General features: G+C 41.3%; 1 protein-coding gene and 1 long non-coding RNA gene across 3 annotated transcripts in view; both read right to left on the reverse strand.

Moving 5' to 3' along the window:
- cdh4 (cadherin 4, type 1, R-cadherin (retinal)) overlaps positions 1–27,083 on the reverse strand; it is a 203,029-nt gene that overhangs the window by 144,205 nt on the left and 31,741 nt on the right. The window lies entirely within an intron of this gene.
- LOC117761686 lies at positions 4,925–26,258 on the reverse strand. The gene is made up of 4 exons (XR_004613870.1): positions 26,248–26,258; positions 20,866–20,873; positions 11,065–11,071; positions 4,925–5,079 (listed from the first exon to the last, which is right to left on the reverse strand). It is a non-coding gene; the product is annotated as an uncharacterized LOC117761686 (long non-coding RNA).

The following is a 27,083-nucleotide window of genomic DNA, read 5'->3' on the forward strand; positions in this document are numbered from 1 at the left end:
AACCATGAGAAGATGCCAATGTAGCAGGACTCTCTTAGTGTCGTCATTGGACGTTTAATAACCAATCTACATCTGGCACTACTTGATCGGAGGGCTAATCGTCCTGCTCAATCCAACAACCAGACATGTGAAATGTTCTTATTACTGAATCCTGACTTTTAACAGGGACGACGGCCACACTGCAATGTGTTTATATATGCTTTTCTGTATGTTTCACAGTTTCTAAAGGCCACAGAAACAGCGCGATGATGCATACTTGACGTGCAGAACAAATTCCCTTTAGCCCGAGGCATGTCAATTGTAACTCCCAGGAGAAAAAAGGAGACGGAGCGCCAATGTCTGGACTGGCAGAGCGAGACAAGAAACAAGGGAGGAAGAAAAAAAGAAGAGAGAGAGTTTCAGGGTGAAAGTAGAGCTGTACTCGCCAGCGCAGACATTTGACCACTTTGCTTTGATGTCCTCTATACAGCTTCTTTCTTTCTAAAGAATTCCCTGCTGCATGTTTTCCGTAAGCTGAGACACCCACAGGTGTGCCGCCTGCATGTAAATCATGCACAATAGGACATCTTCAAAGCTCAGCTGAATTTGCTTTTCACATCTACAAAAATGTAACAAAGTACATCTCACTGGGAGAGCGTCTGTGAGCTTGTATCGCTCTATGAGCAATTGCAGGGAGGATGCTGAGCTAAGGAGCAGCAGAATATTTTTAAATGGCTGAATGTTCAGTTGTCTTGTGTCAGTACAAATCCTTCATAGGTCTGGCTGAGGAGTGAGGAGGCCGGAAAATCGGAGGGAAGATCATTTTGTTTAGGAACATGCTTCTTGTGTATTTGATGTGTTTAACAGCCCTCAATTTCCCAGGCAATAATTAATGGATCTTGATGGAAAAAATCTGGAATATTAAGGAACTAATTTCTATAAGTGAGTGCAATTTGGTGCAGCTTATAAGCAACTAGATTGATAAACTGCTACCAGTTTTTCACAGAGCAAGCACGAAAAGAATGTTTGAAACGTCTGAATAAAATACAGAGACAAATTCTACTATATAAACCTGCTCATTTCTGGAGTTTTAAACACTAGTATAAGATATTTCCATCTATATATATATATATATATATATATATATATATACACAATAGTATGTGATACTTTTATATTATGAAGTGATCATACACAGAACCAGAACAAATAAATGTGCCATCTAACCTGGAATTTTTTATCTGGGAAAAGAAAACAGCCAACTACATTTAAAATATGTGTCTAATGTAGGGCTGCACGATATATCAAAAGTTTATCGTCATCGTGATATCAACATGCGCGATATGCGTATCACAAAAGACTGCTTGAACTGCGATAAATGGTTTTCAATGTGCCACGCATTCATGCTCTGCATGTCGATATATTTGCCGAATCATGTGGATCCCTGCTGCCCTGGATAATAAATTAAAGATATTCAGATCATTGACGGGTTTTTCCGTCAATGAATAATTGTCGGAAGAAGAGATTAGAGAGAAGCAAAGAAATGCGAGAGGCTCCGTCAAATCTCGCTCCGCCTCCTCCCGACTTAATTCTACTGTGGAAACTTCCAGTGATCACTTTTGTCCAATTCATCACAATGAGCAGTTGATTATATAAAAGAATTGCGTAGCTTATTTATGATAGTCCTAGAAACTGAGGGAAAAGTATGACACACTGAGTCCGCTGCTCTCTCTGACCCACTACAGTTTAAATGTTGATTTGTTTGTTGCCACAATATCAACACTGATCATCACATGATGATCGATTCTTTTCTTAATGAGTTCAATCTTTCTTCAGAGCAGCGCATTCATCAGCCGTCCCACTCGCTCTTTTCCTCTCTCTCTCAATCTCTCTTTCTCTCTCACACACACACACACACGCACACACACAAAAAGTGTGATCGGACACATGTCTAAACTCAGTCTGGGTAAAAACAACAGAATTTGTAAACTTAGTCCATAGAGCTGGAGGAGATGTCGGGGTTCGGTTTGGCTCGACGCGGTTGGCACAGTGCGCAGCCGAAAGACCTGAAATGAACACAGTAAGTGGACCTAGTGGAGCTGTGCATGGCTCCCTGGGTGTCTGCCCTGGACTTGGTGGCACTGTGGCTGGGCTGTGTGCCTTCTCCCTCGGGCTGTGGAGCTATGCGTGGTCCCCGGTCCGTAGCCAGGTGGAATTCTTTCAAAGAAACCATGATGTTGGAATGGAAATAATGCTTTTAATTTTTTCTGTCTGCTTACTGTATGGGGTCTACGTTAGCAGTGAAACCAAAGCAGAAACACTGTATACTAAAGCATTTGTTTATTTATCGCAATTCATCTCGTCATCACAATATTGGTCATCACACGTCTCACGTTTTCCTAATATCGTGCAGCCCTATTCTAATGTTTGCTCTGAATGTGAAAGTGAAACTAAAAACAGTTTTATTGTATACTATACATTCACTGACACTCCCAGAGGTATTCCCATTGAAAACATGTCAGACTCTAAGAAAGGTCTCACACAAAGTGAATGATGATGCCTCTTGTACTATTGTGCATCACAATAAAAGCCTTTCATACTCGACTTAAGTAAGATTGTCGTGAGGTTAACCAAAATAAACCTCCTTCGATATTCTCCGTGCTCTACATTTCTTCTACATTCCTCGTCAAAGGCAGGAGATATGTGATGCGTTTATCCCTTCATTCATTATACGAGGATACGAGGATACGAGCATGATATCATTTCCAGTGTGTGTGGAAGACATCATTATTCAATTAACCATTCTATCTACTAATAAGATCCCACTCATTAATATGAGATTCATTCTATTTTAACTACATCTTACTCACACTCATTTGATTGTATGCTAATGTACGCAAATCACTTGTCTTGTATCACTGTATCATTTCAGATTTCCTGTCTATTATTCAGGGTAAATTGATGGGAAGTACATGATGAAGGCTGCCAGATTCAAAGCTACGATGTTATGAGTACACAGCCAGCACTTAATCCCTCAGAGCCACTGGGACCCTGCCTTCATCCACTCTCTGATAATAGTTAAAATTGAAATTAAATTTGAGGCAGGAATGCTGATGAGGTATCCCACTGAGGAAGATCTGAGGACGAGGCTGCCACAGACACCACCTGCTTACATGGCACTGATGCCCAGCTTCCTCTCTTTCATCCTACATTTTTCTTGGTCCCTCTGTTCTTCTTCCTTTTAAGTCCTATCATAGATTTGCAGAAGCCTCACACTTTCCCCGCGTTTCTCTCTGTTCACTCCTGCCCATCTTTTTTTCTTTCCACAATATCTCCCTGCCTGTCCCCTTCCCTGTCCATCTGCCTGTTTCTTCATGTCTCTCTCTGCATCCTCTTCTTCTCCGTCTCCCTCTCGTTTTCCTTGTTTCCCAGCCCCTCCCTCCTACCCGACATCTGAGCCAACAATCAATGCCATTTCATTCCGTGCAGCGGGTGGCGGACAAAGGCTTTTCTGTGACTCTGGTTCCCCCGGCCTTCCCCTCGCTCTGCAGCAGAGACAGCAGAGACCCCAGCCTGCACCTCCTCAAGCATACAGTATATACACAGGCCTGTCGTACATGGACGGACACTCTGACGTTTTAGCCCTTTACAGACTGTGGGGCGGGTTCTATACAGTACATAACTATCTGTAGAGAAAGGGCGATTATGGACAACACAATAAACCTCCCTCTCCATCAATTTTTATCTAGGTACCTAGAATGTATATACTGTATATATACATCAATCAGTCAGACATTTTAATGTTGTGGCTAATTTCATCACCATTTTTTCTCAGTTGTTACTTTGTTTATTGTTGTTATTAGAGCCTGATCGATATATCGGTTGACTGAATATGACATGAGCTTTTGCCAGCTACATCTTTATCAGCGTTAACAATATGTTTGCTGGTGTGCTCAGATAAGAATAAAATAGAATAAACTACACTTTATGTAGAAAATATGTTTATTTTCTTAATATAAGCTCAACAAATTTGATTGTATTTGTGCTTTCATTTAAAAAAATTTAAGTTTATGGTTCAACTGTAAAATATCAAGACTCCATTACATTTCTTCGTCATAAGTATTTGATCACAACTTCCTAGGAATCATTACTTTTTTTTTCAATATATGTATCAGCTAATAAATAAGTGTCGGAAATATATGCTACATTTCCCTTTTCCATGGGGTGGCAGTAAAATATGAATATGAACAATCATGATGAAGTCTCTTACTAAAACATAACTGTCTGAGTATCTTGTTATATTGTAGACATTTCTTATGATCGATCACATGTTAGAGCCGCAGGACACATTATGGTTTGAACACTCTTTAAAATAGTACATTTTCCAGGTTTCCATCTGTGTAAGTATCATTTATCTTGCATGTGTCAGCTGATGTATCAATTTCATTGTTAGCATGACTTTGTTACCTTTGTCTTTATTTGAGGAATCTGTGTAACAAGGCATCTTTAGCTGATTGTGATTATCTGTTGCAAATGTGCTGTTACACATGTTGAGTTTAGTTTTTTTAAAAGCTGCCTAAACACTATCCTGGGCCACACGGGGTCAGCCCCAACCTCAGAGACATTACAATACATTGAAAATGCAGCCTGTGACATGGTGTAAAAAGACTGAACAGTAAACAATGATACTCTGATCTTAGAAATATAATAATGTTAATGTATCGTTTTCCAGTGAATCCCTAATGCTTATGTTGGGAGTCTGAATCCAGAGTAGCAATGGCGGACTCTTTCACTATGAATAAGTACTTACATAAGCCGTTTTCAGACATGACCTACGGGTAAAATACAGAGAATTGGCTACCCAGAGTCTGCCTTTCACACATGCACCACACAGCTGGAGATTCTCTGCACAGACACGTCCACAACAGCAACAAATCCTCTGCATTATTCAGGTGAGAGGTGGAGCAGCCGGGTGCAGCAGGCAGAGGCAGGAAGTGACATATTAACTCCGCTGCCAAGATCACGTGATCATGTTTACGGCACCCCGACACCATCATCAGCTCTTATCACCACAAACTCTCATGACATCTTCGGCAGTGTCTTAAGTGTATGACGACGCTTTTTTAACCAGGAATGTTTGTTTTCTTTTGGTTTTTTCATTTTTGCGTCTGTCACTTGTCAGAAACATCATCAACCCCACCCCACTTGCTCGTGGTGAATCCCGGGAGTGATCCCCTGCTGTGGTCACGCATTGACTTCTCCAGGATTTCAATGGACTTTATACTAGGTCAGGCGGATAAAGTCTGCAGAAACTACGGGGCGTCTCACTTGGACATTTGCGCTGACACGTGCGCCCCTTTCAGAGAAAATCCGGAGGACCTGCAGGGCCCAGTGCATGTCGGAAAGCAGCTGTGGAGAGAGATGATTACTGAATGTTAATGCATAGATTCTGAATGGCCATTGAATAAAAAGTGCCGACCAGGAAAAATCTGCAGATAACAATCTTGCATTATGATGGAAAAGCTCCAGGGTCAGCTGTTGGATGGACCTTGTGTGCTGTTTGAGGTCATGGCTGAACACTGAAACTCAACTGTTTCAAGTCAAACCTAAAAATCGAAACAAAAACATGTGATACTACTTGTGTTCAAATTCCATATGGTCTTAGGCCTTTAGATGTCTGGGGGAAAATAACAAATTCTGATGATGAGCCCAGGGATGACCACCATAAATCTCTTTCTTTGTTTTGGTTTGTGCTAATCTTACATTATTGGCTTGAAGAAGACTGTAAATGACTGTACTTTGTTGATCTCTGTGTTCTTGGTGAAAAGGAGGGCTGATTCCTCCACTGATCAACCAGCTGAGTGTAGAAACACAACTGCAATGAGCAATTACAGATTAAAGAAATCAAGCAGATGCAAATGAACCTTTCAAATGACTGGTGGCATTTATCTTTTCAGATTCCAGCAGAATCAAACCTTCCACTGCTTTTCACTAAGGCAGAAACCTAAATGTGCATCTGTAAAATGCAGGAAATGGATGGTCACTTGAGCTTGGCTATATTTTTAGATAAATGAACATTTTAACAACATGACAGAAATGTAGTTTGTGCCCTCCAGGGAAATGGAATCAATTGCTCCTTTACTGCTGAAGTCCAACTAGAGCTGCGGTTATAGCTGAGAGTTGTTTCTGTGAAATTGACTGGCCTGTTTCTCTGCCTGACAATGGAGGACCAGAAGGGATAAAAAAGCATATTAATAGCTGACTCGCCGCTCAAAGATGTGTTTCATTAAACCCAACTAAGATGTGCCAACTAGTAATAGCACTAAATCGAAGCAGGGGAGGAGAGACCATGCCTGAGAGAAACAGTATTGTTACAACTCTCAGCACGCTCCAGGAAATTACGCAAGAAAACATCTTCAGTCCATCTTCTGCAAAAGGCTTAGATTAACTGTCAAATAATATAGTTATTTTTATCAAAGGAGTGTGGGTTGATTATTCAGTTGCTATAGAACATGGAGCTTTACAGTAAGCTTCCATGAATACAATGTTTAAGATATGTCCTTCAAAAACAACCCAAAGGAATGTGTTATTGTCCGGCACTGTTTATCAGTGCAAAATGGCTGGCACATAAACCATAGGCTACATATGATCATTTTTAAATGTATTCCACCACTCTATTGTTGAGGCTTAGTACGGTTTAAAGGCAACTAAAGTACTTGGTTAATTTTAGGGGAAAAGTCAATTGACCTCTCCAGGATTGATTCCTTGTCAGAAAACAACTCTGTTAAAATTTGACCCGTAAATTTACGTTGTTAACCAATCGTGACAGTGCTGCTTTAGAGTAATGGAGAGTCCAACATGGAGGAAGCTATCAGAACTTACTTACATTACTGTTCCAAGTAGGGCTGCAACTAACGATTATTTTGATAATCGATTCATCTGTCGATTCCTATTCCGAATAATCGACTTTTCTGATAAAAAGACAAAAAGCTAAATTTGAACCTTTCCAGTAGTCCTTCTTGTATAATGCGGGTTTTACATGTATAACAGACATCTGCAATTTAATTACGACTATAATTCCAGTTTCAGGTACCTACAATGTAATTCTGACTTGTCATAATCCAAGTTCAAAATGTCTTAAATTCATCTTAATTCAAGATACCTTGAATTAAGTTTGACACAGTATGGTGTCATATGTATGACTAGTCAGAAATAAATTGTCTTTATCACAAACTGAAATGAAAGATTAGAGTATGTTATAATTCTACTGAGTTCTAAATTGAAATAACACAAACAGGAATTAATTCTTATTTTGAATCTTACTATGTAATTACATATGTTGAGAAATAGTTTAATCGAATATATTGATTTGAATATATAGAATCATGTTATATAAATCTTATATTAAAATTCGTACTCCTCACACTGAAAGTATGACGGCGCTGATATCTGTTAAGTTAATTGTGAATAATCACACTTAACACACACTAAATGTTAAAACTACTTGTCCTGCCGAATGTTCCTGATACAGAGAGTCGTGTGTGTGTGACTCACAGCAGACCAGCAGCACTGAGCTGAATTCATGTCTGTATTTACATGAAGCAACATCTTCAGCAGGTTGTTTTTGTGCTTTAGAACATAACCGCTGTGAAACAATCAGAAAATTACATTTAGTATCTTTGTTTCACTGCTTTGTGTTCGGCCCTCCATCTCTTCATCCAGCCTTTAGGTCTGTCGACCCCTGCTGCTCTCTTGCTCTCTTGCTCTCTCTCTCTCTCTCTCTCTCTCTCTCTCTCTCTCTCTCTCTCTCTCTCTCTCTCTCTCTCTCCTCATTTAGTCGGGGAAGCGACAGTTGATTAAAGTGTCAACATTTTACATTAAAAACCTCAGAGAAAACCTGTGTAAACTGATTTCACATGAAACAGCAGCACAACATCACTGTGGTATGAACCTTATGTTGTTCACGATCCTCCAGTAAACCGAGACAAGAAGAAGATGAGGAAGAAGTCTTAGTAAATAGTAAATCTAAGATATAAGTAAAGATACAAATAAATAAATAAAAAGTAAAAGTATAAATGTATTGTAATTTTAAGTGTATACCGAGTAATGCAGAACCAGTGCCTATAAGTAGATATCAAGAGAAATGAGAATAAGAAAAGCATAAGCATTAGGGAGGTTTTAATTAGTTATTTGATGCTATAAAACTGAGTGAAAAGCCATGAGACTGATTGGTCAAGCGCTTGTATCGGCAGGACCTCCACATCGCGGCTCCATCTCTCTATCACCTCTACACTCTGACTATATGGATAATCTTGTATCTGCGATATTTTTTAGCTTCATTTCTGGATAGTTGAGATTCGTCACCTGTTCTGGTATCATGAGGCCTTTACTCGTGTTGTTATACCATCAAAGACGGAATATATTAACATGGACCCTGGTGCTTTTCAAATCCCCAATTGTTCATGAATTTCACACACAGCTCCCAACCCCCTCAGCTCACCCCGACTTCCACTACTGCACCTCACTATCTGCCAGCTGCATGGGGCTCCCTCAGGCATAGCCCTGCCTGGATGTCTGGCCAGCTGTGGCCATCCCCCAAAGCAAAAGAGGGGTAGTGACGGGGGGGGGGGGGGGGGGGGGGGGGGGGGGGGCAGTGGCAGTAGGGGACTGTACGAGTGAAAGAGTGACCAACCGGCTGTGAGAAGCTATTTCCCTCTCCTGTAATGCAGCACAATCTATCAAGCGTAAACGCCATAAAATGAGAGGGAAGCAGTAAGAGGTTGAACACACTCGAACGCAAGCACACTCGGACGTAATGCAGGAGATTGCCATGTGATACGACAATCGAACAATTCCAAGATGCTTCATAAAACCGAATGGGCGCAGTGAGCCCAGCGATACTCTGAGGAATTTTTAATGAATGCACTGACATTTCCTTTAATCACCATGCGCTGTTTGATGCTGTCCAGCACCGTGGGAGGTGTGAGTGAGTGAGCGAGAGGGGGAGAAAGGGGTAACAGATAATGGAAAACATAATGCATCAGCATACGGTGGATTGTGCAAAGGATGGCAGAAATAAGTCGGTGATACCCGAGGGTAAATTCAGCCCCATGCTAGAGCAGCCCAGGAGGTCCAGCTAACATTAACACACATTATACGCTAGGCCAGACTTACAGCAGGACACACAGATCACATGCTGTTAGCATCCCTGCTCCTTTTACTCTGTTGATTTGAATTTATAATAGGCTGGACTATAAGGATTTGGACCAGGCTTTATGTCAGCTTGCTGGTTATTTACTCTATGCATGTCAGTAGCTCATCCATATATAGGCAAAGAGAACATTTATTCACACAAGTTACTCAGAAATGGATGTGATTCAAGCCGCAGTGCACACTGTATATGCAACTGATGCATATGAATCTATATAAGCTCACATTAAAGACATGTAAATTGCCGCAGGCAGTGTTTCTGCAGGTTGGGCACATTTTCTTCTCCTATACTCCGTCTGCTTTCATGTGACAGCGACCTCCTGGAGATCTCATTAATAAAAGCTTTTAATGGCATATGCTTCAAATATTTGCATAAGATATTACAATGGCCACGGATTAATCTGCTCCTTGATTTAGATTAGTCGCATTCGGAGATTCAATTAAATCACCATCACTTTGCATGTTGCATTAAGGGCAATCAACAAGGGGGGAATGGAAAATTACATTTCCTTTAACAGAATTTGCACATTGCATTGGCACTGGTAATATATTCAGCTCCTTGGCAAAGAATGTGCTTAGTTGGTTCCAACTGTTAAAGACAGCTGGGAAAACTGCTCCTCACTTCTCCATGGCTCTAGTTGTGTTTTTCTTGGGAATGCATTAACAAAATAAATATATACGTTATGCAGTCATTTCCTGAAAAGCAGAGTTCAGCTAAACGCCTCATCTGTTTGTGGAACTGTGTTTATTAGCAAATATTGTCATGTCATGTTCGATGCATTCAAGATTAAGTTGAGCTCTATACCACATGCACAAACAGCAGTACGTGCTTTATGCGGGTGCACAGTAAGGTGACTCACATGTGAGGGGTAGGGTGATGTTCCATGCCTTCAAACATTCTGCCACCTTTCTCATATAAGCGTTTTAATACACCGTTTTGGTGACTGGCAAGCAGAAAGGCTGTCATGTATCTCTGTCACAAACAATTCAAATCCTCATTCCTTGAGAGTGCAGAATTTAGGCCCCGCATCCCCAATCGCTCAGCCACACCTGTGCTGCTGATTCTCCTGTAAGCCACACAGTCTGTTACACTGCATCTTCCATAATACACAAAAAACTCAACTTCCCTCTCCTCTCCTCACTCTCACCTCTCGCTGTCAGCTTGAGTCCACTCCTCACTAACATCACCATCAACAAAGCCTACTACTCACTGTACTCCATAGACAGCCGGGGCTGACATTAAGGCAGATGGATTTTCTCTCAATCCGCTTAAGACATCAGACGCCGAGTGACTTTGTTCCATTTTTTTAAAGAAGCATTTTAATACTGCTGCTTTCATGTCTGAGTGCCTCCCCACTGTTGCAGATATTGAGTCAGTGGACTGCTGCATGACAGACCGACGGACATTTTTCGAACAAGAGCAATGAAGTGCTTCCCGACTCCACCTACCTACTTCAGTTTGATAGTCCTGAAGATAAAATGACATCTGGTGATGGATTTCTGCACAGGACAGGGGAACCGAATGAGATCTGAAGTCTAATTTAAAAAAGAGTTTCTCTGCAACATTTATGCACACACCCGTGACCACAGGTACAGTTAGCTGCTCACTGGTGGACGCTGTTCAAAATTCTATAATTCAGTGGGGTTTGTATTCACCCAAAGGAACCATTCTGTATGGTAACTACACTTGAAAGGTCGTGGAAAAGAAGATCTACTCCGGCAGTTTTTGGCATCGTTCAAATTCGCAAAAAAAACGCTCCTCTTCCCTCCTCAAACCTTATCTGTCCAGACAAAGGGGCTTCCTCTTCTCTTTTAGAACTGGAATTTCTCTCGGCCCCATTCCAATACAGAGGCCAGCAAATACAAACTTGTTACTTTCCAACTGTTTCTTCTTCTTTTTTTCAAAGGAGGCATACGAATGGAGGAGGAGGGAAGATAGTGGGAGGCCAGGGACTAGGCAGTTTGTCTGATGTGAATGTGTTTTGTGTTATCACTCTGAGTGGCTGAGTTCCTACGTCGGCCCGATAACACACTGCCTCTCTTCTGCTTTTCCTCGCTGTCTGCCAGAATGGCTAAGTCATTTTGTGTCAACACTGCTCAGCTGCAGAGTGAACAGAAGTCAGACGCTGTCCACGCTGGCCGGTCAGAGGTCGTGACTCCCTTCCTCTCATGTGCCATCATCTCTACAGCGGCTGCGTGGGGGAAGATTTATGTTGTCATCACCTCAAGGGCGTGACCACTGTGAAAGGTCAGTGTGATGCTTAACAGAGGAAAAAACACAAGCACACTGTATCTGTGCGAAAAGGAGAAAAGACACATTTTGATATTTTACCTCTGTGCTTCCTTCCCTGCAATTTGCATTTTGTCAAAGGCCTCTCACTCCAGGCTCTGGTGGGATAGTACTAGGCATTGATAAAAAATGGAAACCCCCTGAGAGAGGGAGCGGAACATGTTTCATATGAGGACGGCTCCATTACTCTAATACATGTAACATGGGCTTGAACTGCATAGAGTGATGTATAACCTTGGCCTGCGACATTCATCACTCTGAGTCACGGCTGCTAATCACATGAATTACCTTAATCTGACTTTTACAGTATATCTTCAAAAATCATAATCTCACAGTATATAAAGTAATAAAAGGGTTAGGGTTAAAAAAGGAAATGTATCATTGCAACCACAGGAAATGGTTAGCAGTGTCTTTAGCCTTTTATTGCCTCCTCGTAGAGAAAGCACAAGACAAAATGCAGGGAATAATACTGGGATTAGGCTCATAATCAATCAAATAGATTAGAAGCAGTGACAACAGTGCAGGCAGCCGCACCACATAGGGTCTGCAGTCAGCCCGGGCAGGAAGTGTTGACTGTTTTGGCTGTGATTGGCTACAGAGGGGGGTCTGCAGGAGTGCAGCAGCACTGCAGTCAGTCCCATATCGTAAATCATGCTCCCTGCTCCTTTAGATTGGTTTAAATCGAGCTTCTCTTTTGGGCCTTGACTGGGTCCCTTGGCTTATTAGAGCCTTACGTTGAGAGAATAACCAAGCTCACTATTCATCAGATAGGCCTTAAAAAAGAAAGCCAGGCCAGGCCCATTCATTTGGATCATCCATTTATGTGTATTTCCTTACACTGTGTAAAAGCATCTTAGAAGCAGAACACATTTGCAGCACTGCGCACTGGCTTAATACATTTCTAGGCGGACATTTGTTTTTCAGTTTTGCTGGTGAACATAATTGAAACACTGCTCGTCACATTAATGGTAAATGATGTCGTCTTGGTTACACATCCTGGCCTGTATTTACAGATACTAAAGCAGATGTGGCCTCACACGGCCTTGTTGCAAGACTCCACCGATTTATTCCAGCTTCAAAACGTAACACAGACGTGTGCTTTTGCTCAACAAAAGAAAAACAGAGTAATCAATGAAAACAGCAACACAAACTGAAATTTGTGGCAAGCAATTACCAAGCTAATAATATTTCTTAAGCCTCAACAGCAGATGGACCCCACCAGGAAATCGGTAGTGAGAAATTACTGTTTAACTATACCTTTACATATTTTCCATCAAGTGCGAGTAACAACAAAAGATGGAGTCTGAATGCAGAGGTTTATCGAGGTAAACAACTGAAACTATCTGCTCTGAGAAAAGCGTGAACACGAAACCACCACAGGCCCAACAAAAGATTTTAAAAAAGATGGTGCTCAAACTCGATCCTCTTTGAATAGTGGCTCTTTTGTCTGATCAATACAGATGGTACTTTAAACAAATCCACAGGCCACATAAAGACTCAGTCCCAGTGGGGGGGCTCTTTAACGGTTGGCACTTCTATAAAAGGTTATTGAAGAAGAACACCTTTCCTGGCTGTTCTTGCTGGGTCCTCTCTCCTGAACAGCTCGGAGATCAATCCTATAGCAACGGCTGGTTATCGTGGTAAAGATAGCAAGAGCAGGCTACAAAAAAAAACACAACTTTTCTATGACTCGCTCACTAACTTCTGGCTTAACTTCAGGTCAGTTAATGCCAGCCAATCATTTCATTCAAACTGTCCTGCAAGTGCCAAAGACACCAGCTTCTTTTCTTTATTTCAGACAACTTTATTTATTAATGGCTATCAGGAACATGAAGGGGGGGTTTTGACAAATGAACAACCCTACCTTCAAACCATTGGGAACATCTCAGTCATGACGCAGCTATTTTACATCCCATTACCTCATCTGCTCTGTTTTTTGTAATTTATTATAACTTCAGACTGAAATCCTGGCTACGGTGACATGAAAAATTGCTGGGGTTTTTTGTATCAGCCGTGAAATCCAGTAGCTTTAAATATCTGAAAGCTCATCATGTGGATGCAGCAACTTGGCTTATCTCAGCGAAGTGGCCTTGAGAGCCACACATAAACACAGGCAGCTTTACATCACTGGTCGGCCTGATTTCGCCCCGTCAGCAAAGCCCAGAGGACTAGACCATGATGCTCTGCAGTCTCAGCACCACAGAAAGAAGAAAAGAAAAACAGTGATGGAACAAAAGAAAGATGAAGTTGGTTAGAAGTGTCCTTATGCCTATTTCCACATGCTGACTTGATTATATATTTTGCAAATAGAGTGGACTTAGTATTTATTGTCCCATTCACAGAGGATTGCTTATCGCCACACAGCACAGCACAGCACATCATACAGAACTGCCTACGTTACACTCTTCTGGTCAAATCCACTAATGACTAAACCTGACATGATTCTAAAGACTACACATAATGTGGTGAGATCTTGTGCTGAATAAACCTGTGTTCTTGACGTGTGAGAGCCCATCGATGCGGCCCATATTGATTTTTCCTGTCTATTTATTTCTCCCTCATGCAGAGTCTCCTCTAGCCTAACCTGCACTGGCTGATAAACACAGCCGTCGATGCAGAGTGAGGTGGCCGGATTAGCCAGGGACATCCTTCAAAAAGGGTCTGCGGCTCGTTCACAGGGGAAGGGTCAACGGGAGCACCTGCTCTCTCGTCCCGAATCCGAGACAAGGGGAATTGGCGAAGAGTAGCAGGTGATAAGCCCACCCCCGAGGAAGGGCGCCCATCCCGCTGTGTTGTCAGAGATAATGGGCTCATAGGTAGGTCAAAGTTCAAACAGGAGACATGCATGTGCGTGGATGCTAATCACAGTCACACACACTCACAAACATGTCACGACACACAGCAGCAGTAGACAGCAGCACATGTACAGCAGCACATTGAAAAAGTGTACACACGAGCCAATGACCAGCTCTTTTAAATACGCATAGTAAAACAAAGAGAATAGGTCGAGTCACACTCATTTTAAAGCAGACGTTCCTATGTAGAGCAGCTACAATATGTTTTGACAACCAACAGGTCAGATTTCAGCACTGTGAGTCCACCAGCAAGAGCAAAACAAAACTGTGATAATGTGTGAAGCAACGACACAATATTTCTGGAAATATAAATAATGATGAATAATAAAAACAAGTATGCATTTTCCAACCAGAATATGTTCAATGTGTTAATGTAGCTGATGTACACCCACACTACTAGCACCATATTGTGTGCCCATATGTAACTAAATAACTGAATAGAGCCTTTTAATGTCTCAGTACAGGCAGATGCTAATAATAAAAATACTTATTTCTACTACAAATTAACCCAGTTGTTAGCTTATTACACTGAAATCGATATATTATTAAAAATCACTTAATTAAAAGCATTTTTGTTGTTTTGTATTTTAATTTTGTGTTTTAAAACTGCCTGAGATTCTACAGCTCAGAACAGCACCAGGCTAAGAGACATATTTGACATAGTGACCTCAGATAAACATGCAGCTCATTTAACACATGACACGAGAAAACCGCTGTGAAGCAGTAGAAGTGACTGGGCAGCCATTCTTTCTTGTGACAGTTTCAGCCACTGTGTCAAATACAAATGTAAAAGTCATAAAGTGTCTCATGATGGTATCATTCAGGTCATTCATGCCTGCGTGAAGTCAGCAGGTCCAGCCACAGAGGGGCTTTAATGCAGATTCTCTACGGGCCCACATACGTGGACAGTTTGAATGTATTTGGACTTTAAGTCTTGTGAACATAGCGTCCAGTGCTTTTCATACAACCATGGAGAATCCACCATGGATATCCGACCCATTAAAACTGTCTGCTTCTTTTAAAAGGGCTAAGAGGAGCTGATGTAATTGGTCATCATTAAAGGCCACTCATCAGGGTGGCCTTAACTAACGCAGATGAAACTGGGGAGTTTCTCCTGTAATCATAACACTCTGCTCCAGACTCTTCTCCACAATGTCCCACACAGCTCCAGGATAGTGCTTGTGTCTCTCATCAACAAAATCATAAAATGCACAGGTCATATTCGTCTGTACATCTGCTCTAAGTTTGCACCAGTGACTGTAGCCAGTTTCAGGTTTGAGCCAAGCTGTAAATAACATCCTTTTACCAACCAACTCTGTCAATGTCCCTGTGGTCCGTTGCTTGAAGTAAGGTAAGCAGACTATACTTTATTTCCAATAAAAAAGTGTTTTATGCAGCATGCCAATCTGCTGGTGTTTTTGTGTAGTCAGTGGCACTGCCTGGTTGACAAGCCGGTAATTACTGGTGCTTCGTCTGAGCTTTCACTCTCAGGTAATGGCAGACCTATCACGCTCACACTCTGATGATACATTCATTCATCACCACACCTGTCTGGACACTGCAACGGCACTGCATACACACATCTCCACAGCTGCTGCAATGAATATGAACTGTACGTTGCAGGTAGGAAAAGTCAAAAAATTCATATGAGGCTGTTTGATCGGCTCCTGTGGTAGCAACTCGTGAACGTGATCCGTTTGTGAGCACCTATAATCATCACACATCTGGAGACACTGGTTTCCAGTTAGGGACAGATGTCTCTTCCTCTGTGATCTTTCCCTCTGAACATGTTTCAGACAGATGTGCTGCACTTTATCTAAAACATTTCAAATTAACTAAGAGCATCAACACCCAAGGTGGAAATCAGATGTTTCCACATTCATAAATGCTGTAAAATAAAAAGATTGTGTGAATCATTATCACTGTCTTATTGCAGGGTGTTGGTGCTGGGTGGGTGCAGAGACGTCTACTGAAAATCACATCCTGTGTTTTACATCCAATTAAAAATTCATTCAAGTTCTAATTTTATAGCACAAATATTTTATCTGAGTCACAGCAGGAACTTCACTGGCTGAGAGTGAATTTCCGCTCGAGCCCAAAATCACTCAGGGGATAAGAAAAGAAGCACTTTCAACTGTTTAAGCGGTGGTAGCTTTTTATGGGGTTAGTCAGACAATAGTTTACATGCTGGATGGGGTAATTGAGCTTCAGTCAAACAATTGGAACAAAACAGAATAAAGCATCCTCCACCACAGTGTGGTATCTCGAGCTCTTAGATATGAAAATGATGAACATGTGGTTTGATGGAAAAGGGAGGGAGAAAGTCCAAACAATATTTCAGAGAGAATGCTTTCGCGGTGGCAAACATTTTTTTTCCCCTCAGCAAAATGACTTCGGCGGAGTGTGATGAATTCAGCCTAAGATAGATGACGCCTCAGAATGAAGACTCCTCTGCACCGCTCCTCTCCTCTTTGCTCTGCTTTGTTTTTCTTGAGCTGCACAGCACATATTCTTGCACCACAGTCTACTCTCTCACCCCTAAAAAATCTAAAGGAGGGATGACGAGGTTGGCGAGGGGTGCAGGGGGGGGTTAAAAAAAAAAAAATCTGCAGGAGTTGTAGCTGCTTGTCCCAGCGGAATCAGAGGCAGTTTAAAGCATGAAACAGAAGAGGTGATTCTCCCAGCCAGGCAATTTGAGGACAATCAGCGCGAATTGTCGAGTTGATCTTTCCACCCAGACAGTGGCAATGCTACCACTGTTCATGTCAGCGGCACTAAACATGCTGCTACACTGCTCTCCATGGGAGGGGGCAAGGAGAGGAGAAGAGGAGGTCAAGCACAAAAGATAAAGGCTGAGGGAGGAGGAGAGCAGTGCAGTATTGGATAACCAGCCCCCCAAAAAAACCTTTGTCTCCATATTAAGCTTCTCACATTTAAATTGACAACAGAGCTTTTGGTCGATTGCCTCAATAATCCGCTCTGTTGCCCGTGTTCACAGCTCCCCTCTGAACACTTCAATTTCCACAAGCCCGCTCCTCAAGTAATCCATCAAGATCAATCATGTCACAAATAGCCATCTGACTGTACACCAAAGTCGATACGCTGTGTGATGCATTCAACAACGTACTATACTTCCACATACAGCTGAAAAATGTATAATTTCGCAAATTAAAATTCATATACTAACAAATATGCTGTGTTATTACAACCAAAAGTGCTAATTTCCTGCATCAAGTAGACCCAGAAGTCCTCGCGCATCGTAAAAAAGAAAAAGAGGCCAAGGCCATGGGGAGTAGACGGGGAGGAAGGATTCACTATCTCCAAATACCTCATTTAATACAGTGACCAGGGCATTAAAACCTGTCAGACTGAGTTTAACTTGGGCAGGTATCCATCCACGCAGCACAGGATACTTCATTTCATCCATGAGTGAATGGGCAACGGCAGAAAAAAAAGTGCTGGAAGGGAGGGGGGGAGGTGCTGAGCTGAGAGGTGGGAGCTTTGTGTGTGACTGTGTGTGCTGTGTCTGCATAAGAGAGTGTGGGTGGACCGAGTTTTTCCATTCAAAAAAGAGCCTTTGGGTTAAGGTTGGAGGCTGGCATCTGGTCTTTAATTTGAATTCATCAGTGCACCAGAGAGCTAAATGACCATGTAAAGCCTCGGGCTGGCCTGCAGACATGATTGTATGTATGCATACTGTATGTGAAAAATCACAGCCTAACTCCTCGAGGCTCCGATCGCCGATAATGTCTCAGAATCTCTCTCTTTCTGAACACTCTTAAGAGTGAAAGGTTTCAGTAAGTAGGATTACGCAAGAAGTCATTCAACTACTTAGAGAGAGAAAAACAACTCTATTCACCACATTTAAAACATACCTCATGTGAGGTCCTGAATTATAAATGTTATGTGACCACTTTGGTATTCAAGATGAAAGAAGGCATAGAAAGACAAATTCAATAATTACCACCATCATTTCACACAGTTAAAGCCCCATCTATACATATAATGTGTAATTTCCTGTTAAAACAATCAGGACAAATATAAATAGAGCTACTGAGCTAAACATGGTATAAGTCGTATAAGTCATAGTTCAGTCACAGCACCTACGTGATTAAATGTTTCTCTAAAATGCATCATGATGAATAACCTCTTTCAAAGATCAGAAAAAAGCAACAGAGTCGTCATTCTCACAGAGTAATTTAAAGAAACATTTACAGCTGTTATTTTTGCTTTGGTTTTAACTGCAATTAAAAGTGTTGACATCTGCTGCAGGAAAACTTAACAGGTTTACCTTGACAGTACTTCCCATAATATCACTTAAATAGCAGCAACTCATTATAAGTGTGATCAATATCATTCACCTCTGCTTTTACCTTTAGCGGTTCCACACTCATCTTTTTGATGGGAACATAAAGAAATACAGGAAAGTCTTTTTTTAACACATTCACTGAACATTATCTACAGTAAACCTGATGTTATATAACTGTCATCACTCTGACCGAAGTGCTTGTGCTCAGCAGCCGAGCCAGTGTAGGGCAAGATTCGTCACTGACAGTCCAAATTGTGTTAACAGATTCTTTTCTTATATAAAAAGCCAGGAAAGAACAGACATACACTGTATTCGCTTGCTTGTCAGCAGGGCCGGCTCATGGTTGAACAGATATACATGTAGGCTGCGACTGCTGAGGGGGCTGAATCGTAAAAAGGCCAATAATCTCAACTTTAATAATCATGGTTGCAGTAATAACATTATTAACAAAAACAGGCTTTTAATTAGGGTACAATAATAAAGCTACTGCACCTCCTGAATTGTCATTTCAAGAGGCACAGTGTGTTGACAACAGGTGGAATAAACACTGCTGATCTTAACAATTTTTCATCAGCCCTGTTTGGCACTTGTCCTTTGCTTACTGTGCACTGACAGTGGGGGATGATGGGAACCACTTGTCCCAGGCTCATACCCAAGTCCAGGATACCGAGCCAGCAGAGGGAGACGTATGTAACACAATTACAATCAAAAGTCCTGCATGAGAAGTTAAACTTAAGTAAGAGTCCAATCTAAAGGTAAATATTATATTTCTATAGTTAATTACTGATTTGTTACTATATTCTCTTGTCGACTCTGGCAACGCTGCAATAGGTGAGATGTTGAGCCTGTAGGAAATACATTTTGGCAGATATGGTAAACTGACCTTTATTCTTCTTGTTGAGATCTGCAGACCAACTATAAGTAGTGACAGCCCCCAACAAAGAAGATGAGTAGTACAGTGGCAGGTTCACCGTTTGAAATTCTTCTTGCTAATTAGGTTCAGGTTGGTTCCATGAATTGGTTGAAAAAACTGCCTTCAGCTGAGTCCCTTCCAAGTACAAACTATGTAAATTGTTCTTTAATATGTAACTGATGGGTTTATGATTTGAGTTGGATTTGCTTTATCGGTCATTATTAAAGAACAGGGTTAGAGGATGGATGCTATGGAATGAGTTTGATAAATATAATGCTGTCTTGGGGAACACCAAAGTCCTTGTGGGAAAGTCCTGGCAGTACGACTAAATCCAAGATTTTAAGCCACCATTTTTCAAACCCTCCGTTATTATCCATCTTGGACAAATTAAACTAGCCTAACTTTTTCTGCAGGTGTGATTTAGATGTGTTATAGTGTTAATTGTGAAAAGAAAAACACGTTTCGTTTCATTGGTTAAATGACGAGAACTCAGCAGAATGCACCTGCAGCGATCGCAGGATGGTAGCAGGTTAGCATATCGCGCTTCCGCCGCTCTGTTGACAGACAGAGATATCCTAATTGATGATTCCCTTGAGGCTCAGCTATGACAGTGTTTGTCATTGATACTCATTGATGAGGGTTCTTACATCGATCCTGTCATGACCTCTGTGAATACAGTATGTAGAAGGTGGTTAAGAGTATTTGTGGTTTGGTTCATTTTCATACGGTAAAGCCACTAAATGAAACAGTGCACATCGTGTCATTAAGGTGTCAAATATTTAAATGGCCGACAGTCGAGCTCATGGAAAATGTAACTTCTTCTTGAACACCACCATGTCGTCCATGGCCGTCATCTGAGAGCCGGTGTTCTAAACTTTGTGAAATCACTTGGAGGAGCAGTGAAGCCCTGAGCTATTGATGCGATATTCAATGACATCCAGGTAGTTGTGGTCAAAACCAAAGCCACAGTTCACATCAGTGTGTTTCCCCTGAACCCACAGCTGCCTCTGATGCAGCCTCTACTCCTGCCAACACTGTGGCATCTTATTTATCATCAATCACTTCAAATAAATGTCTCCTAGATGTCTCTTGGATCTCCCTTCAGGGATTTGTATCCACTTCTCTTCACTGGACACTTGGAAGGTTTGAGGGCTCTCTTGCACGACCAGGCCAATAGTGCCAAAGCAACTCTGTTGGATGTAGGTCAGGACTTTGACTTGGCTAATGAAAACCTTTTGATGTCATCATCTTCTTAAGCCTTTTTTAGAATATTTGTTTGAGTACTACAATCATTGTCTTATTGGAACACATGCAACACTGCTTTCCTTCTTACTGAAATAGAAAATCAATTTGCTAAAGAGTTCTTATGTGTCTCTCCCTGTATCTCTCACAACTCTGCTTGACTGTTGGTATATATGACGTGTAGACGTTTTGTCAAGTATGGCATTTTTAACTGATTGATTGGATTCTCCCATGAGCAGTTCTCCTCAAATCACCAGGTTACTGCAGGTGATCGGAGACAGACTTTTCAAACAAATGTTATTCTCCTACAGCAAAGATTCCCCCTGGTTACTATTCCACAAACGCCATTTCTACTCAGTGTTGTGTTTATCTTCGATGAATGCACAATGACATCAATAGCAGCAGCGAAGGCTGAAGGATCTCTCTATATTGTTCTTTTTATTGCTTTTTCTACATTTAATATTTTGCTTTTGGGTCTTTGTGATATTTTATTTCCATTTGAATCTAATTTGTCTTGGTTGAGTGTAAGAGCCCCAAACTTTTTATTATGCCTTCATAACCTTCTCCAAACTGATGCAGTCTCACCTGAGACTCTTTGAACTGCATTGGAAGCACATTACAATACAGGTTATCATTTGTATTAATTTGTATGCAACACAAGTTGGTCCCCAAAACATCATTACTTGTTAAAATAATTTCTTTCTGCATACGAAGGCTTGAGTCCTCCTGAAGCAGCCAATAGATCGGTCCTGACCGCGCCCTTTGCTGCTTTTCTTTCCCCACTCTGCATTTTACTCTTATACTGTCCTGTCAATAAAGGCAGCTGCTCAAAAATATCTTTCAAAATATCTCTTAGCCATTTTCTCTCCCTGGTTATATTCACAGTTGTTTTTCTGAATGCTGCATATACCGGATTATTGGAAATTTTATTATTTTGCACCTTAAATTACAATTATTAATTAGAATGGCACTCAGGAGAGCAGATACCTCCGTCAAAGCGCTGTCCCCTAATATGTATCAACCTGTACTAGAGTTCAAACACTTTGGATATCAGTCCCCTAAATATGCTTGATTTTATTCATTTAGATTCATGAATTATTCCCTGGGATCAGTGAAAATGTCTCTCCCTTTGTCTGGATCTGCACCAAATTTGAATGGGTTCTGTCTTGGCCCATGAACCATCGTTCAATCAAGTTTCATGGAAATCCATTCAGTAGGTTTTTGTGTAATCCTGCAGACAATCAAAGCTAAACCAAGAAACAAACAAAGGGACAGGGGTGAAAACATGACAGCTTTGGAGAAAGTAATCAGATCAAGTTGATTTCAAAAGGAAAAATTATATTACCACACTCAAATCAAGCAATCATAGCTAGGCTGTGGATGCTAGTATTATTCTGTGACAAAGTGTCATAACTGCAGATTTAAAATGTCAACATTTCTGCCAGTAAATCAAAAATGATGAAGAAAAAAATTTTCAATCACATCAGCTATGAATGACATTTTGTTTGCTGTCAGGTTTAATCTGATGATTTCCAAGACCAATGTGGTGCCTCCTTCTCCTTCTGCTCCTGGTCGGCCGCAGACATCAACCTGACAGGCACTTAAACTATAACCTGCAGTTCTCTGCCTCTACCAGGGAGGCTACAAGCAGGTTATACCCATGTGATAAGTCTTAGTGGTTCGTTTAATTCTCCTTTCCTTTTTCTGCCTTTGTGCACTTCACATTTACTGACCCTCCCATTCCATTGTCTCGCTGTCTGCTTTACAAACGCACTGATGGGGAACCTCCATTGCTGAATGTCTACCCGAATGTGAAACTATCAGAATGTCTAAAAACGATCTTCCAAATAGGTGATTAATTTGAGCATCCGTACATATATTTTGTGTGTGTGGAAAGATTTGTAACTGTAGAAATATTGTGTACATGAGTGAAAAGTTTTAAGACAAGAGATAAAGTTTGCACATGTTTAGTAGTGTATTTAATACATTTAATACATATTTACAACAGTTAGGTTTCACAAAGTCTCAGAGAAGGACGTATTGTACAAATTCTGTGCATCCATATTTGTGCCTGAGCTAACTAGCTGACGAATCAACACTAGCATATTGCCCAATGACCCTCCACTTAGACAAAGTCAAACGGACTAGCCTGCCTCTGATTGGCTGTTGCCCTCCAGGTTTCTGTTAACTGCTTAAGTTAACCTGGCTATGATGCTAACCAGGAGGAGAGCCACATGCCCCAGCAGCTCAAATTGCTGTTTCCAATTGTAATATGTTGTTCTACCACAATTACATTTCTGAGGAAGCATAAACTATTCCATAGTGCCTTAATGCACAAGTATAAAACCATCCAATAGTCCTGTTTTAGCATAAAACCTCTATCTAAATAAGCTATTTTTGGAACTATAATTGGCTCTCGTAGTTGGAAGCCTCCTCCACTTCCATACAGAGCAGAAATTGGTCTTTTAGAGGGAACATTTCCTCTCTGTCTTCCTCGCTTTTTATCTTTAGTTCAAGTGGTCTGAAGGGAATATGTGACTATTAATGACACAGACACAGAAAACAAATGGCTTCATGTAGGTGGAAGCAGAACAGGAGGCAGAACAAACAGATGAAGTGAGGGAGAGGCAACCAGGTCAGATGTGTGAGTACTAGTCCGCCTCTCAGCAGCCAGCCAGCCAACAGCAGGCTGACGTGATCTGCATCTCAACCGGGCACAGCACATAGCACTTGTCCTCTGGCAGCCCACTAACTCCTTCAGTCTGAGCTGCCAGGAGAAAGAATGAGCCTCTAAACCTTCAAGGTCAGATATAAGATTGAGATAGAGAATAGTAAACATGTTTAAATTGGCAGCCCTGTGCACAGCCCGGAAAATCATTCAATTACACATTGACAGTGTACTAATTCAATGCTAGATCTGAGTGGCTGATTGAGTTTGAATTGTTGCTGCTTGTGGGATTATGAAACATGACAGGCTTTTTATAAGGTGTAATTAACGCTCTGATTTTAATGGGGACATGACAGATATTAAATTGGTTTCAGATCTCGGTGTCGAGACGAACTGCTGTTTGGTCTGTGTGTGTGTGTGTGTGTGTGTGTGTGTGTGTGTGTGTGTGTGTGTGTGTGTGTGTGTGTGTCTGTGTGTCTGTGTGTGTGTGTGTGTGTGTTTGTGCGTGTGTGTGTGTGCGTGTGTACTTTTGAGCGTGGTCGCCATAAATGTTAGGTTGCATTTGTGAGCGTAGGAAATTATTGAAGGAAACTTTGAACAAGAACCATTTAATGTTCAGTAAATCAAAGTGTGGATTTCTCATGATTACATCACCTGCAAAGTGCTACACATACGGAAATAGGAAGTTGATTTCGAAACCTCTGCCAACCAGTCAAGTAACAGATTACAACCATGTCTGTCCAGACTGATATGTAGTGAAGACTTAGAAGCAATTTCCTAAAATGCATTAATAGCATTTTGTCATGTTTGACATTTGAATCCTTCAGTTATAGCTAAAAACATATTTGTGAGGTCACAGTGACTTTGACTTTTTAGCTTTGACATCAGTTCAACCGCAAGTCCCATTGTACCAAATTTTAAGAAACTCCCTCAAAGAATTTCTAGGATATCGTGTTCACGAGAATGGGACGGATGGATGGACGGATGGACGGACCAATGAACGGACAACCTGAAAACATGCTCTCTCAGGTGCGAAAGTGTAAAAAATCCACAAGTATGTTCAATTTAGATCAGTTCAAACTTTAAAACACCCGTCCTCAGCCTTAATGATGTCTCCGGGTAAGTAACTTCTGTATTCATGTTCAGCTGAACAGCTTGCGTCAGGACCTCAACATATGGCTCAAATGCACAAGCTGCTTCAACAAACATTTCCAAGGAAAAGCAAAACCTGGGTCTGTTTTTGGCAATTGAGTAAGGAAAGCACATTCTAATGGGCACTGACTGTAACAATACAACCCAATCCAGTCTATGCTGCGACTTTAAGCTGCAAACAAACCTCTTATGAGCCATGAAACCCCCTCATGATGATGACTACATCATTATAGTATTTTGCATGCTGGAGTTGTTGGATCGCTTTACTGCATCATCCAGTCTGTCTATTGTGTTTTTTGTCTCGCTCCTCCAATGTGAACCCCTGCAGTTCTTCTACATTATAATTCCACAGAAACACCTGAAACAGCACTAATGTACGATCTTCCGAGACATACCCTCCGTGTCCCGTCTCTTTGAGCAGCAGCTGTAGCTATCTCTCAGTCTCTCTGTGCTATAAATACTGGCAACTGGAGTGTACAATAGTCAGTAAAAACCAACGATTAGTAAACCCATCTCCCAGAGGGGCCGGCTGTCAGAGGTACTCAAGCTTATCAACCAGATCTTTCTTAGCACTTTAATTGTGCAGATTGAAGTGAATGGGAATACAGATTAAAAATATGTGTAAGTGTGTCTGTGGTTGTCAAATGTGCCACACAGAACCTGTCAGGCTCTTGAAGGCAGTCAGGTAGAGGACCATGGAAAGAATTTCTCCAGCTGCATTTTCTTGTCTTTTTTTGTGCTGTCCATCTTCTAACCTGACATGAGGTGACACTATTCTTTGGCTGTTTGACAGATGACATTGTCTCAGTTCAGAAGTGGGCACAGAAGACACATTTCATTTTTCTCCCATTTTTTACTGTCTGCCACTGTAGCAGAAACATGTCACACGAGATTGCAGAGGTTAAACTGGACTTTGGGGCTGAATAAATCTGGCAGACACACAGATGGACATATAGAAACTTGGGAAACAAGCCGTTTTTGAGTGCTCTAACACCCCAGAATAGAAAACATTTGAAAATAATAACAGGAATAGTTATGCGGGAGTTTCACACAGTTTTACACAGTTGCCATATCTATATGCATATACATTGCTATATATGTCAGGGAAATTATAGGTAATTTTCCATGTTCCTTATGGATTGTTAAGGCAGACATCTCCACACCACAAAACAAATACAATTGTTATTGTTATTATTATTATTGATTTATTATGGTTGGTCTGATAACACTGTCAGGAGCCTAGCAGAAGAGAATCTCCATAGAGTGGTGGAATTCCATAACTAGACTCTTCAGTTTTGCACACCCATACATGTTGTAGATGTATAGTAGGTTTAAACCTAGTTTTGCCTGTAGTTAATCCTTCTCAGAAACAACTGCCAACAAAATCTAAAAGTTACAGAGGTGCTGAACAACCAAACAGAATGTCTAAATTGTTCAATCTCTGCTATGTAATGACAACATAGCCGGAGTCATGTCATATATAAATAGATCTCACATGTTGAAATAGGAAACTCCTCTATATCAATGTGACAGATCCTCAGATGAAACAGATTAAACTTAAATAACCCTAAAATCCAACCCACTGAAATGTAAAGACAAATCCATCCCACTTGGTTACTCTGGCCTCACACTCTGTCTCATCCCGTTTGAAGAGCTCCATCCATTTCCTCCCTGGAGGGTTCATGGCTGTGGGGCTGTGGCTTGTCAAAAACAATTATATCCCTTGGTCTCTGGGAGGGCCTCCTCCTAATTTGAACTGATAAGCATCTCCTTGCATATTAGCAGCGAGGCCCAGCGGTCATCCAGCTCCCTCCAGATAATGGACTGTGCTGGCAAACAGCATTTGTCATGGACAGCCACTTACCTGGGCTATACATGACGTACTGAGCAACGCTAATAATAGCCACTCAGCCAGACTAGCAGGTAGCAGGCTGCGAACTCCAACCCTGCGGCTGGCCAATCAATAGTCATTTACTCTTACTCTCCTTTCAATTCAACAAGAAAAAAGTTGCATTGCAGAACCCTGCTTTCTGTTGCTTTAAGGCTCGATGGTCAGAAAATGATCAAGTTGCTCAACTGTTGTACGCCAGCAGTTTTTCTCAAGAAAGAATGTTGATCTGTTATCATTTCATGGCATACGGTAGAAATTAAATACAAGGTTACAGGCAAATGATGAGAGGAAAAATTAAGAGAAATGTGTTATGACGGTGAACTCTTCATCTAGATGCAGTTTGTCTGTAAGTCATCTGTGTCCTGAGGCTTGTAATGTCCTGGTTAAATAACTATCGTCCATTTCTAATACAGCTGATTTTATTGTATTTTCAACTCTCTGCGCTATGTCTGACTAAAAGGCAAAACATTACACTGAGAAAATAGGTCATTTTGATGAAGAGATAGATGGACAGATTAGTGAGGGAAGAGCAAGGCGGCAAACTACAAGGGACAACATTATGGGAGACAACTGA

This window comes from Hippoglossus hippoglossus, chromosome 5 (assembly GCF_009819705.1).
Source record: "Hippoglossus hippoglossus isolate fHipHip1 chromosome 5, fHipHip1.pri, whole genome shotgun sequence".
In the NCBI taxonomy this organism is placed as follows: Eukaryota; Metazoa; Chordata; class Actinopteri; order Pleuronectiformes; family Pleuronectidae; genus Hippoglossus; species Hippoglossus hippoglossus.